The sequence below is a fragment of the Dromaius novaehollandiae genome, chromosome 2 (genome assembly GCF_036370855.1).
Source record: "Dromaius novaehollandiae isolate bDroNov1 chromosome 2, bDroNov1.hap1, whole genome shotgun sequence".
Classification (NCBI taxonomy): domain Eukaryota; kingdom Metazoa; phylum Chordata; class Aves; order Casuariiformes; family Dromaiidae; genus Dromaius; species Dromaius novaehollandiae.
The window spans coordinates 110,670,609-110,684,455 of NC_088099.1; the positions used below are offsets into that span (position 1 = coordinate 110,670,609).

Here is a 13,847-nt window from a genome sequence, read left to right on the forward strand (position 1 = left end):
GCTAAGGAACAAGAATAAATTAAGTACACCCATGGGAAGATGATGACAGTAATACTGAGAGTAGACCGTGAGACAAATCAGGAAGATATCCAGGAGACTGACAAAATATCAGTTAAGATTGTTGATACCTGAGAAGATCTGAAGGACTTATATCAAACCTAACAGAGACATCTGCAATCAGGGACTTCTCTTCTAAGAGAAATCAGTATTTCCCCAGAACGTCCTGGCAAACAGAAAAGTGTTGCCTGCCAAGGTGGAGCACACGAAGTAGAATTTAGGTTGGAAATATACATGTAAAATGGAATTAATCATATAAGCTATAAAATTTGTCCTAAAGTAATGGAAGACAGAGAGAGTAGCAGTCATGAATAGAGCACCGGGAATAGAAGGGTTTCTTCTCTTCAGATGGACCAAAATACTATTAAAAGGGATAGAGTCTATTAGAAAGCTTCTGAATCAGATCTGGATATGAATAGAGACACTTCAGTGCTTTCTGTTTTTTTTCTAGGTAGTATACAAATGAGACAAAATTGACTAATGGAGAAAAATAATAATGGCACAATTCAGTGTTTTTGAATGTGAAACTTAACATTTTTTTTTCTGTGCACCAACAAGAAACATTTCCCTTTTCAGACTTTATTTTTCTAAGCATATTGTAGAAACACTATTAAAAAAAGTTTTAGAAAACAAAGAGATGATCATGAGCTCTTTCAGTTTAAACTAGAGGGAAGAATACACAAAAATAGGCCTATACCTCTACCATTATGCTTACAGGATACAGTTGCCATCTTTCAGCATACAAATCTACACTCCCTATTTGATGATGACCTCCTAGCATCAAAATATACCATGCCTAAAAAGAATAACAGTTACCTACACTATTTCTCATGCTTTTATTAAAAATGGAACCCTTCAACCATGTATACTCCAGATTTGATATCTCTTCCTTATCCACGATGATGATGTTTTGTCCCAGCAACTAGGTACAGAGGACCATTCAAAGTTTAGTAACAAATTCCTCTTTGAGAAAAAGACATATGCAATAATTCAAAAGTAATGCTTAAATCAAGTGGCTTTTGACACAGAGTGATCTCTAAAACAATTCTATTCAGATATTTTAAATGATGATGCTATATTAACAAGGTTAAGTGAAATAAGAACACAGCTGAAAGTATTTGTGATCCGATATTTTAGCTTGAGGCCATAGCAATTTTATTTTAGGAAAACAGAACAAGAATGAAATAAAAGATTCCACAAGGTTTTTCTACTTCCTACAAGTATAAGGCCATCAGGGCATAAAAAAAAACCCTAATAGAAATAGAGAAAGAAAGAGAGAGAGAAAGAAAAAAAAGAAGAAGAAAGAGGAAGAAAAAGAAAGAAAAATAGTGAAAGGAAAGGAAGGAAAGAGAAAGAACGAGGAAAAAAAAAACAGATGCTCAGAAGAGGAAAACAGCTTTAAGATAAGTACATGTGTGTTTCATTCTACTAATCACCAACATTATACTCTGCTTTCCATCTTTTGACCCTTGCCTGTCAATCTGTCTAGATAAAAAGCAACTTTTCCACAAATCCACTATTCACTGACTGTGGTGTTTAAAGCCCTCTTCTGTAAATTTGAAAATCTTAACTAGAATTTTCTCAAGAAGAGCCAGTAATCTAGCATGGAGGAGTCAGTTTCTAGCTATTTCTCAGTATCCATGGCTGAATATGCCATTTTCCCCATCTGAAAATAAAATGGTAATCTTGGTCTGACTTTCAGTGAAAGACCAACTGTAATTACCTTAAGGAGAGAATTCAGGTCAGGGAATCTCAGACTGCCTTGTGGCAGTTTTCAGTAAGGAGTCTGAGGACAGGATTTCTGAGTGGCAAAACACTTAACAAGCTCACTGTTTGAATACTACCCCAAGATATCTATTTTTCATTAGGAAGCCTCTCTTGGGGGTCTAGATTCCGCTCTAGGAGGTCAGTGTCTAGCACTCTGTGTTGAAAGATTTTAGTCTAGGAAATGTAAATCAAGGGGATTGTGGTCAAATGTAAATCCCATCCAATAGGGATTGGACGTGATATTTTTTTATCCTGTTTGCTGAAAAGTATAGCTGTATGACTTGGGACTGTTGCTGCAGTGTTTTGTTTGCTCTAGTAGTTTTTGGACTTTGTTGGCCATGGTAGCTCTGTCTACTGTTTGGCAATTGAGTATGAAAATATTCCTTTGTTTCCTGTGCTGGCCTTGGACCATTTTTTTACCATGAATTATTAGTTCAACATATATATATATATATATATATATGTTGATATAGTTGATATATACATATCAATTAATCTAAAACATTAACTGCATTTATCTTACAGCAATAGCAAGGTTTTCTTTTGCTGGTTAGGCCTAGGAAAAGGAATGTATGCATTGGATTTGAAGGACACACAGAATAGCACACTTAGATATTTCTGCATTCAGACTCTGAAAATAAAAGTATACATATGTGTATATAGACATATATGTGTGTGCGTATATGTATTTAACACCTAAAAAAAGTCTATTCAATTCTCTGAGTATTTAAAGTGGAAAAAGTATCCTTAGGTAAGATACTTTCAGCAAATTTTTTTAAAAAAAATCCTAAAATATTAATTCTTTAGTTATGACATGACACACAAAAGTGATCTGTACTTAGTTTCTTCATGATAATTCATTGATTTCTTTTCCTGTTCATTATAAAGGTTATGTTGCATAAATACTATCACTTTTAATCACTCTGAATGAGCCGTGCGGGATATTTGATGACCTACATGATTTGTGTTTCTTTAAAGTTTAAATGCAACAGCTTTGTTAAGAGATTTTGATTACATACTTTCTTCAAATTATGGAAACTAGAAGATCCAGCATTTGGACAGTTTCATCCTGATGACTGATTTAAAGGTTTTGCTATTTGTGTTGTGGGGATTTTATTTTATTTTATATTTTTGGTCACAGAGGTTCCCTTTTAAGTTCCATCTTCCTCACTGTTAGGCATTTTAATGATTTCAGGTTTTATATTAGTTAGAACTAAGGATCATCTTCACTGTGAATGGCTTCTGTGCCCTTTCATTTGATTGGTTCATGCAGAAATCACCGAGAGGCTACAGTGAATCACTCTGACTCATTACCTTCAAATAATAGGTTAGCCTTTTTGCAATTTCATCTGCCTGCAAATGTGATTTGAAACTTGCTCATATTATACTCTAAACTTAGGCTGACAAGAGTTTAAAGTCAGAACAAAGCCCCCTGTTCTTGATGTGGCTAATTTTGTACCCAACAAAATGAGGTCTGCGGGGTTTTTTGTTTGCTTTTTAATGTGATAGGAAAGGTATACTACAAAGAAATGCTACCATCAAAATAAAGATTCAGTGCTTGAAAATGTGTTTTGTACTTACTACTCTGACAGGGTTTGTAATATATTTAGCCATATAGATCCAACATGCTTTAATTTTCCATCTTAAAATGAAAACCATGCATTATAACATGATTTATTGTAAAAGTGTTATTCTGCTGTCTCAGTGGGTTTCACAAAAGTGGTTAATTGCAAGTAATCTAACAGTCATAGAAATTAAAACTACAGCCTGGAATATCTCTAGAAGTCATCGTGTGTGTGTGTGTGTTTACTCTTTCTACATATGCATAAATTAGATATGAAAGTTTAGAGATTCAACATTCCATGTCAAATTAAAACATCTGGCCTTACAGTGATTTTTCATGTTAAGGTGGTAAAACAATGCTGGAGCTAAAATTAAAGCCCAAACTCTTCTGTTTGCAATGAAATAAAGACATAAGATAGCATAGAGAGATCCAGAACTAGAATGTCAAAAATATGTACTTTAGGTGGAAAGTCTTGTCTCTGGTCAGCGTTGCACATCCTTACATCCATGGCCAGATTTTAGGCTCAGACTAGGTCTATTTCCATGCATTACAATTAATTAACCCCTTTTGCATTTTCAGACTCTAATAAAAGTGCCACCCAGGCACTTGATTAAATGAGTAATAGTTAACTGCATATTTTGGATGGAATAGGCATAATTTAACAAACACAATAGATTTATTTATTTATATCATTTTCATTCATTTATATTTTCACATCATGTATAACCATTCATCTTCAAAGGAAAATGAATATTTTCTTTTTCTTTTTTCTTTGTTCTTTTTTTTGCATACAGGTTTTCCTATGCATTACAGAAGCTAGAGGAAAGACTAAGTAGGATACTTCTTCCTAAATCAAGTTCAAGATAAATTTATGCTTTGAGGTTTGAAAACTAGTAACCTTGTTAACATTATTAAAATTAGTGCTGCTGAATGTGAAACTCATACATATAATGTCTAATTTATTTTGAAACATGTTTGTTATGGATTCACTTCTTATGGAAGTGAATTCCACAAGTTAGTTATACAGCACATTGCATGAAAGTGTATTTCACTTGGTGTTATTTAATTTCTTTTTTTTTTCATGCTGAGATTATCAAACTGAAAGAACATTACTCTTAGTACTTTCTTAAATTGCTTTCAAGAATCAGCAGTTAAACAGTGACAAGTTGTACTAGAAGATTTTTAAACAACTTGATTTTTAAGCATTTAAGTTTGCTTGCTTAGCTGATTATCAACAGCACTGAATAGGTGGTTTGACAGCGACTTGTTTTTCTTGATGAAAATGCAAGCACCATGAATGGTCTAGTAGAGCATTCACAAAGAAGTGTGAATGGTATAGGAGGAAATATTAAATTCATACCAACACCGGGCGTAGCCCAAGTGACAGAAGTAGCAGCTAACTGAAATAAATCCATAGGGGAGAAAAGTAGAACAAAATTAGGTAGAAATCCTCTCTGTCCCAATGGAACTAGGGACCTGACTCTACTTATAAAAATGGATATCTGGAAAAATGAGTGGCTTTACTGTGAATGATTCTCACTGGAAGCCTGAACATATACTCAGATAATGAGATTTTCTTGTAAGAATCTACTGTAGACTAACAAATCTTAAAGTCTTTGCATGAAGAAATGGAGAAAGCAGAAAGCAAAGGGATATCTAAGTGCAAAGATGGGCTAACATTTGTGGCAAGGGAATACTATAACAGAGTAGTTACAAGAGTATATATCTAGCATAGAAAAGAGATGATGAACATGTAAAAAAGTCAGAGGACTTAAGGAACTCAGACTTACTTCTTAACATCTGTCATAGGTTTCCTCTATATTATCCTTGAAAATCTCTTAAAATGCCCAATGTCTTAATTTCATACCTGTGGCATAGAGAAATTTCTTACCTGCAGTCACAAGAGTGATCAGATTTTACTGTGAAACAAGTCTGAATAAAAACTGAGACTCGAACGTAGAGACCTAAGAGTTACTTAATATCCTGGAAACGATTCTGCCAGCAGCTTCTGCTGTGTGCATTCAAGTATACGTCCTTACGCTCATACTTCGAATTTCTTTATGCATGTGTAAGCTTTCCAAACAAATTTTTAGTTGAAACTGATCAATCCTTGCAAAAATTCTATTTTTATAAATCATCATTTCCCATAAAAAAAACTTTCCTCCTGAGGTCCTTAGATGCACGTAATGAGGTGTACCGAAAACCTCATATTGATCAAAAAATGATATGTGGTCCAATATAAGTGCTAAAATTTCCCAGCAGTGTTCTCTACACAGAAATTACCTGACCTCCAACACTCCTGTCATTGTTGTATGAGTGCTCTTCTGAACAGGGTTAGCCAGTTGCAGAAAAACAAGCTGTGGTTTTGTGACATGGACAAGCATCCCAAAGGGAGGAGTTTCAGACCACCAAACTCATTTTCACTTGTGAACTGACAGGTATCGTCCTGCATTGTCTCAAAGGTGAAAAATCAGAGTAGTGAGCTACTAGTTCTTTGAACGTGAGATTTTAAAAACCTTCATGAAGATAAAGTGTATAAAACATAGGATAATTTACCGTTGTGTGCTGTTTTCCATGGTCCTCAGATTTTGATGCACAGATGATTTATAGTGGATCACCAATCCCTGCAGCCCACATGAATCAGTCCTTTATATGTAAGAGTATTCTTATTTTCAAATACTTAAGTGACACATGCTGCAGCTGAATATTTTGTAATGCAGCAATTCCAAGAAGATTATTTAATGTCATGCAAATGGATAGGCAATTCGTAAGGCTTTTACGAGAGAATGTCTCTAAAGCAGATGGGACAGGAAAAGTATTGCTACCAGGTCAGGTTGGTGAGATGTCTTGCATTCAGCTTTACACAACATGCCTCAATACTGATATTAAATATTGTTGTGGAAGAACAGACAAATTTAATGTCTACATTGGTTATGTCTGAAGCAATATCTGAGTAATATATTGACATATAGAACTTTTCAGGCAGAATAGGCCAAAGACTGATTCAAGATTTTTATTTTCAATGGTTTGAATAGTTTTTTCTACGTAAATGGAAAAAAAAAAACAAAACAATTATTTCTTGTTAGAAAGCTTAGAAAGCTTGTATGTCTGCAGATGACACTTAAGCCTTGAATTGCTTTGTAAGGTTTTCGTATTTGTCTCGTGAAGCACATGCTGATCACAGGAAAAGTGAACGTTTTTCATTCAAGCTTTTTAACTAGATGCATTCATAACGTGCCTTTTGAGCTACATGTGTTGAAGAGGAAGAAATAGGGTTACTGTTCCAGTATTTATACCTTGTTTATCCCTTTTACTAGGGAAGTCCTATATATCCAGAAACATCACTCCTGACCTGTCCTCTACCTCTTAATTTGAGGCTCTGATTAAAACTTATCTTTGCAGGCAGAACTTATAATAAGATCACACTTCACTTTTTTCCCCCAAAGAAATTTTCTTTAAAGTAAAAACAGAATGATAATGAAGAGGCTTTCTTACTGTCTGACATTCCGAAAGTTAATCATTTGCGTTACTTATTGAGGTACACTTTTGTCTTTGCTATTTTAAAGTGTTAAATTGTTGATAATTCCTTTATCAGTTGTCTTATTAAGTGGGAGTTCCTCTAGTCTAACACCCACAAACACTGAAGAGAGCAGGTACCCAGAGAGACAGACACATGTAGGGAATTCAGGGATAAAATATGAAAAGGTGACAAAAGATCTATCCATGTTTCTCTGAAGTATCTATGCCCCTGCCTTACAAATTTTCCTTTTATAATCTGTCACCTGATCTAGCACCTGATCAAATCAGGTGAGCTAATTCGGTGCCTGAGCTCCACATGTACAACATTTCTGGAACTACTGCATGATCAAGCAAACAAACAAAAAGTCTAAAAAGGAATGAATATTATTTCTTATTGATGAGACAGAAATCATTCTGGAATTAACAGCTTTTGAGGACCTTGTCAGCCATAACTCACTCACGTGACTGTAACTTTAATTTTAATTGATTTTTCTACACTGCTAGGTGGCTGTGTTTGCTGCATGTCAGTCTTCAAGAAGTGATATAATATATCAGTGAACCCAATATCTAGGTAGGAAGGAGAAAAGTGATTCTTTCTGTGCTGTAGAATAGATTGAGAAAGCTAGAAGATATTTGTCTTTCTGTGAGATGTTGCACAATGGGAATAAAGTCCCCCAACAGGATTCTGGATTGGTTTACTGTGACCTGAGCTTCATTTACTTAATTCTGTTTCCCACCATCTTTGAGTATATCTAGATGTAATAATTTAAATGATTTCAGGATTAAAAAAAAATCAAAAAGCTTTTCATTTTTGTTTTTTATTGTCATTCTGCTGATAAAATATCTCTTATCCTTTCGAACAAGAAAAGAAATCAGTAGACTCACAAAGGGAAGCCAGGCAGTGTGCCCAGCACAGTCCCAATGTGTTTTCTTCTGCCTTGGGTTATTGGGAAGTCTTATTGACTATGAGGCCTTAGGTATGAGGGTATTCTCCAACTTCATAATGTGTTCACTTCAAAAAGGAAAGCAAAGACTCCTAGACCTAACCTATTCTGTAGAGTAAGATCACTAGCTGAAGAGAACTAGGTTGTCTTGGAAGAAATGTAAATGGAAGAAAAATTTAAAAGGAAATTTTATTTTCAAGACCTTGAAAAATTCTTTCCTTTTATCTGATTTTTTATTAATTAGCATGTTATTTATTAAATGTCGATCACATTAGTGACAGTCACAAAATTGTATGGTGATGTACATACATATTTTAAATACAAACTATAATGTTAAATTATAAGTTCTTGTAATTTTTCTACTATAAAACAGATACTTTCTTTTCATATTCTTAAAAAAAAATCAGTTAAGCACCTTTTACATTCTTATTTAAAAATTATACCAGTAAAGAAAGTGTGAAATCTTACATTTGTGTATTTTATTAAATTTGTCAGTTAACATTCAGTTGGTACTTCAGTGCAAGGAATTTGTCCTTTGTTTGGTGTGTCTTTGGTATAACATAGATATTTTCTGAAGTAAATAGGAATAATGGCTTTTATCACAGACAAACACAACATATTTAGTGAAAAATGAAAGATTTCTGGATATCAAAGACCCTTTAAGGAAATAAATCAGACTTGGATAGACTCTAGTCCTAGACAGAATTTAATGTTGTCTTGAATAGAAATTCTTACTTGTTGGACTAAAAAGTTTCTTTATAGAACAGGATAAGAGTTTATTCAAATACTACTGCCTGAAATACAGTGACAGATTGTCTTCAGTAGAGCTATACTGACTTCCATCAGTAGAGGATTTTGAAACATAGTATGTATTTCAGTGGCTTCTGACATCTTTCTTTAAGTATGTCTTAAACTCAATTGTTCTTTTCCTCCTTTTTTGTTTTGCTTTCATTACTGATGCTCATTATGCTTTTACATGCTAATGCCTGTGCATTAGGTGCTAGAACTTGATTGCCTTTCCACCCGGGGGGTGGGGGGGGGTGGGGGTGGGGGGTGTGTGTGCATCATTGCAGAAATACACTTGCATTTATTTTGTCTGGAAAAAACAGTGCTATACAAGTCTCCTTTTCACATACAAATACAGTAAGAATTTTCCAAATAATGCTGATGCATTTTGAAACATATTCTCAGGAAACTGGAACTGTAAACATCCATCCTCCACTTAAAAAAAGAAAAAGAGAAAGAGAAAAAAAGAAAAAAGAAGAAAAAAAAAGATTTTGAAGGGATTATATCTCGATCCCCTCCTGTTTATTAAACACAAAAAAAGGGAGGGGGAGAATTTCTACCTTTTCAGGCAATTCCTTGCTGAGAAAGAGAGGAAGCCCTAAACAGCTTGGAAAACAGTTTGCCTTTTTCATCTATAATTTCTTGTAATCAAAAATACCAGTTATGCATCTTCAACCTGGATAATATAACCTAGGGGACTTTAATCTTCTAAGGTGAATTTGCATGATGATCCTTGTGGACTATAAGAAGCATTCAGCTTTTCATCTGTTGTTCTTTTTATGAGTAATAAAAATTTATAAAAAGAGATAAAAGAGAACTCTTTTCCTTAAAGCATATTCTGCTCTTTCCCTGCAGGGATAAAGTACATGAGACTAAATCAGAAAGGAAAAGGAAATGCTGTTTGCTCTTTGCTTTTAAATGTGTTGTGGTTGTCTGTTTCAGTGTACTATGGTTGCATGTCTCATCTCACAGATGTTTAATTCAAAGCTTCCCCCCTCCCATAAGTCAGTGATCAAAAGAATCAATTATTTCAATATGTTCTATGGAAGAAAGGACTGAATTCTAAGGTAGTGGTATAGCAACTGGAGTCATTACTCCATTTGCTTGTAATGGACATCCTCACATACCTAAAGCAGCCTGGTTTCTTAAACTTAACTTGTTATGAAAAAATGTATTTTTTTTCTGCAGTAACTGATAAATACTTTGTAAGGGTGAGGCAGGGGCACCGCCTGGGCTCTCAGCAGGGACAGATACACAAACACAAGGCATACAATGGTTGATATGGAGCATTTATTACCTCTGCATCTGAGCAGGGGTTCCCCAGCATTTTCCCTGATCGAGGCAATAACGGAGCAGGGTAACCCTGGCACCACTAAGTGTCTGTCCAGGGTGAGGAATGCAGGGGGGGGGCACTAGATGAAGTTTTTATGTACTATACACATGCGGAGTAAGCATGTTGAGCCCATCGTTATTCTCGATTCAAAGCCCAGGTGCAGTGCCACACTGGCTCAGGCTCAGCCACGTGACTGTGGGTCAACATGCCCTGTTGATGTTCCTTATCCCACGGAACGGTCTGGCTAGCTTCCATCACCTACCTCCTCGGCATTCTTCCGCACTTTCCCATACACTCCACCCCCCACAATGGAAAGCTAGTTACAGGCCGTCCCAGTCTTCAGAAGGGCATGGGGTATGAGGGCAAGGGAGTTTACAAAGTAATGAAATCAAAACATAACATAATGCAAAGCAAAAGATAAACAAGAGTTCTCCTTGTGGCCCAGCCATCCCATTAGGGAGCCAAACCAATTAGCCAGCCAGGCATCTCTGTCATTCTGCCAGATATATTGGATAACATCTTGTAAGCAGCTGATATCATTCTCAATAGTTGCCGATTCATCAGTGATGTTAAAACAGCACATCCTGGCAAGTCATAACCCCCATGGTTATATTGCAGTAGGAGGTAGTCGATCACTAAACGTTTTTGCACTGTTCCTTGCCATACTGCTCCCAACTTTAAAAAGGTAATGGCTCTAGATGTCCAATTTAAGCTTTAAGCGAAAGCACAGGCAACATGCTCTAACTATTTATAATCACACGCCACCACCCCCGGGATCCCAGCTAGGCTCAATAATAGGCCTAGGGCTTCTGCATGAGAAAATAAACTTATATAGCGGTTACAAGTGGCATCTAGGATATGCCACAGGGTCATAAAGGGAGGGATGCTTAAAGTAACACAACCTGCAGTGCCTGGGCCACCTGTGGTGTTGGCTGGCACATATATATATGCTGTAGTGCCACACAGAAGGAACCATCCTAATGGTAGTTTAAGGTGAGCAGATGCAGAGGTTAATATTCATAGTGTCATCACAAATTAGCTGTGTATCAGTTACATTCTGCAGAAGAGAAGCAGCATTTACAAAGTGAAAGCAAGTATTTGCTTTAGATATGTTAGCTATATGAAAAGAGTAAGTCCAAGGTGTCAGCTTTTGGGAAACAACACGCAAATCGTATAAATTCATGGGAGCAACAGAAGTGTCAAAAATTTTTAAGAAAGTGTAACTCTGCAATACTGTGAGTGGAGCTGGTACATCTATGTAACACGTAGTTAAGACATCATTCACTGATCATCCTTCTGCAATACAGAAAGCAGAGAGGTTAGGTGATCTTTGTGAGAGACAAGTCCATGTATTTACATGTGAAGCTGGATGGTCTTGTAGATCAAGGGCATCTGTCGTGGTCGCAAGAGGAAACATTCCAACAGGCCAGCGTGATAACCTGTTGATGGGAAGATAGAAAGGCATGGTATCACCATCAGGAAGAACTAGAGCGGTGGCTCCTGGACCATCTGCTAAAACGGTGCCAGGCCGTTTTTTCTTTTGAGGAGTTAGTACCCACACACTGGCTAAAGAGTGAATTGAGGGTGTTTGCTGAACTTGAGGCACTCCTGCACTGTGGATCAGAATTCCTCGCAGTATTGGTGCTCCCTGTGAGACATTCACTGGTGTGGATATGGATACCTGGAAAGATAAATCTTGAGAAGAGGTCAATAAGAGTGGAGCTATGTGAACAGGTATTAAAGCTGTAAACAGCCATGCACACTGTGAAGGGCAGCCAAGTCTTAAATGTAAGCTTATAACCCTTCGTTTAATAATTGTAAATTGCTCAGATGTATAGAATTCTACCTCCCCGGAGGTGAGTATGCGTGTGGCAACCCTCCTTTCCATTACAGATATCTGAGCAGGGATTGCTAGGGTTGGTTTGGCTTGTACTCGCTCAGGAGATAACGTCTCAAAAGGAGGGGCCTCTTGGGCAGGTGATGGCTCTATCGGGGGAGCGAGGTGGGGGTAGACCCTCTGGCTCAGACAATAGAGGCACATGCTCAAAATGTACTTCCTCTAACAAGGTTGCATGCGGGGTACTCATGTCCTTTCTCCTCCCCTTAAACCGGGCTTGTAAATAGTGTTTCCATTTCCACTGAGTTGCAGCTTGTGCCACCCCACGTGGGCCCTGACTGTATCATCCATCACCCATACCTGAATGGGGATGGGGGTGTGTACAGTCACCAGGTCATGTCCTGTAACTCACTTGGTATCCTGCAACGCCCACACCACAGCCAAAAGCTGTTTTTCCAGAGGTGTATAATTTGCTGTGGCCCCTTGCAGGAAACAGCACCAGAAACCTAAAGGTTTCCGCCTTGTGTGGGCACATTGCTGCCACAACCCCCAAGACACCGTATCCCCCATAACCGTTGCCTCCAGCTCGGAAGGTTGTCCCTCGTGTGGAGTGACTAGTCCGGAATGTTGGACCACTGCCTCCTGGCACAGGTCACAGCCTTGCTGCTGCTCTTTAGTCCATTGACACTGGCTACTTTTTTTGGTTAAATGCTGTAGTGGCCCCATTAAATATGCTAAGTGGGATATAAACGTCCACCAAAACCCCCAATGTCCCCCAAAAGCTTGTAGTTTTTTTTACAGCAGTGGGAACAAGGTACTGTTGAATAGTACTGCGCACTTTCTCAGGGATAGCTTTCATCTGCCTCCTCCAGACTATTCCTAAGAATTGCACACTGATGTCCGGCCCCTGTGCCTTCTTAGGGTCTACAGCCCACTCCCGCTCCTGTAGGGTCTGTACTAGCAACGATAGCGGTTCACGTACTCGTTCCTTAGAAGATCCCATTATCAAAATATCATCAATGTAATGATGGATGATATATTCTGTAAGGGGGAAAGGGACATCAGATGAGATCATCTGGTGGCAAATGGTGGGGCTATGTTTATGGCCTTGACCAAGGACTTGAAACGTATATTGCTTATTATCCCATGTAAACGCAAATTGATCTTGAGATTGCTGGGATATAGCGATGGAGAAGAATGCATTCGCCAAATCAATGACAGCTTTCCATTTCTGCAGACATTTCCCCACTCCTTCTAGCAGAGTTACCATGTCAGACACCATGGCTGCTAATGGTGGGGCAATTTTATGTAGTTCCCTGTAATCCATAGTCATACATCATGAACCATCAGGCTTCCGAACAGGCCAAATAGGACTATTGAAAGCCGACAAGGCAGGGTGTATTATCAGAGTGTGCAATAAAGCATCTATAGTTTCCTGAATGTCCTTTTTCCTGCCAGGAATTCTGTATTGCTTCATTTGTACCACAGTGGGGGGAACCAGTAAATCCACTGGGTCCCATTTTGGATACCCTCTAATCAAAGCAATGGATCTCACCTGCAGTAATGCAGCACTTTTTCCCCAAGGAAAACAATCCTTGTAGGGTCTGAATATCTCTGCCCAGTAACATGTTGATCCCCAAGGGGTACTCACAAATTGGTGCTAATAAAACCAGGATAGAAAAAGTTTTCTTTTTTTGCCAATTGCTAATATAACTACAGCCTGTATTGTTGGGGTGGCCGATCCTTCCAACCCTCATATACGGGTAGTGGCCTTCCCCAGAGCTACCACGCTATGTAGTATGATAACTTCTGCCCCAGTATCTACTAAAGCAAGCACAGCAATTTCTCCTCCGGAGCACCAGCAAATTCGCAGGGGTACATAAGGGCATTGGACCCCCCAATGGTAAGGCACAATGGACGCTCGTATTGTGAGGGACCGGCCTCCCCCTCATTGTCTTTTGGGTGGCAGTTTCCACACTGGGGCTGGACCAGGTGGGGTGGTAGGCTGTGTCCGATATTGCTGATTAGCAGGTAACCGCT

At 37.9% G+C, this 13,847-nt stretch overlaps 1 long non-coding RNA gene across 4 annotated transcripts in view; it reads left to right on the forward strand.

Moving 5' to 3' along the window:
* The window catches only part of LOC112992337 (uncharacterized), a 221,599-nt gene that overhangs the window by 123,565 nt on the left and 84,187 nt on the right, over positions 1 to 13,847 (forward strand). For all 4 annotated transcript variants that reach the window (XR_010387877.1, XR_010387878.1, XR_010387879.1 and 1 more), the window contains one exon: positions 4,183 to 4,269. This is a non-coding gene — a long non-coding RNA (uncharacterized LOC112992337). The remainder of the gene's footprint in view (positions 1 to 4,182; positions 4,270 to 13,847) is intronic.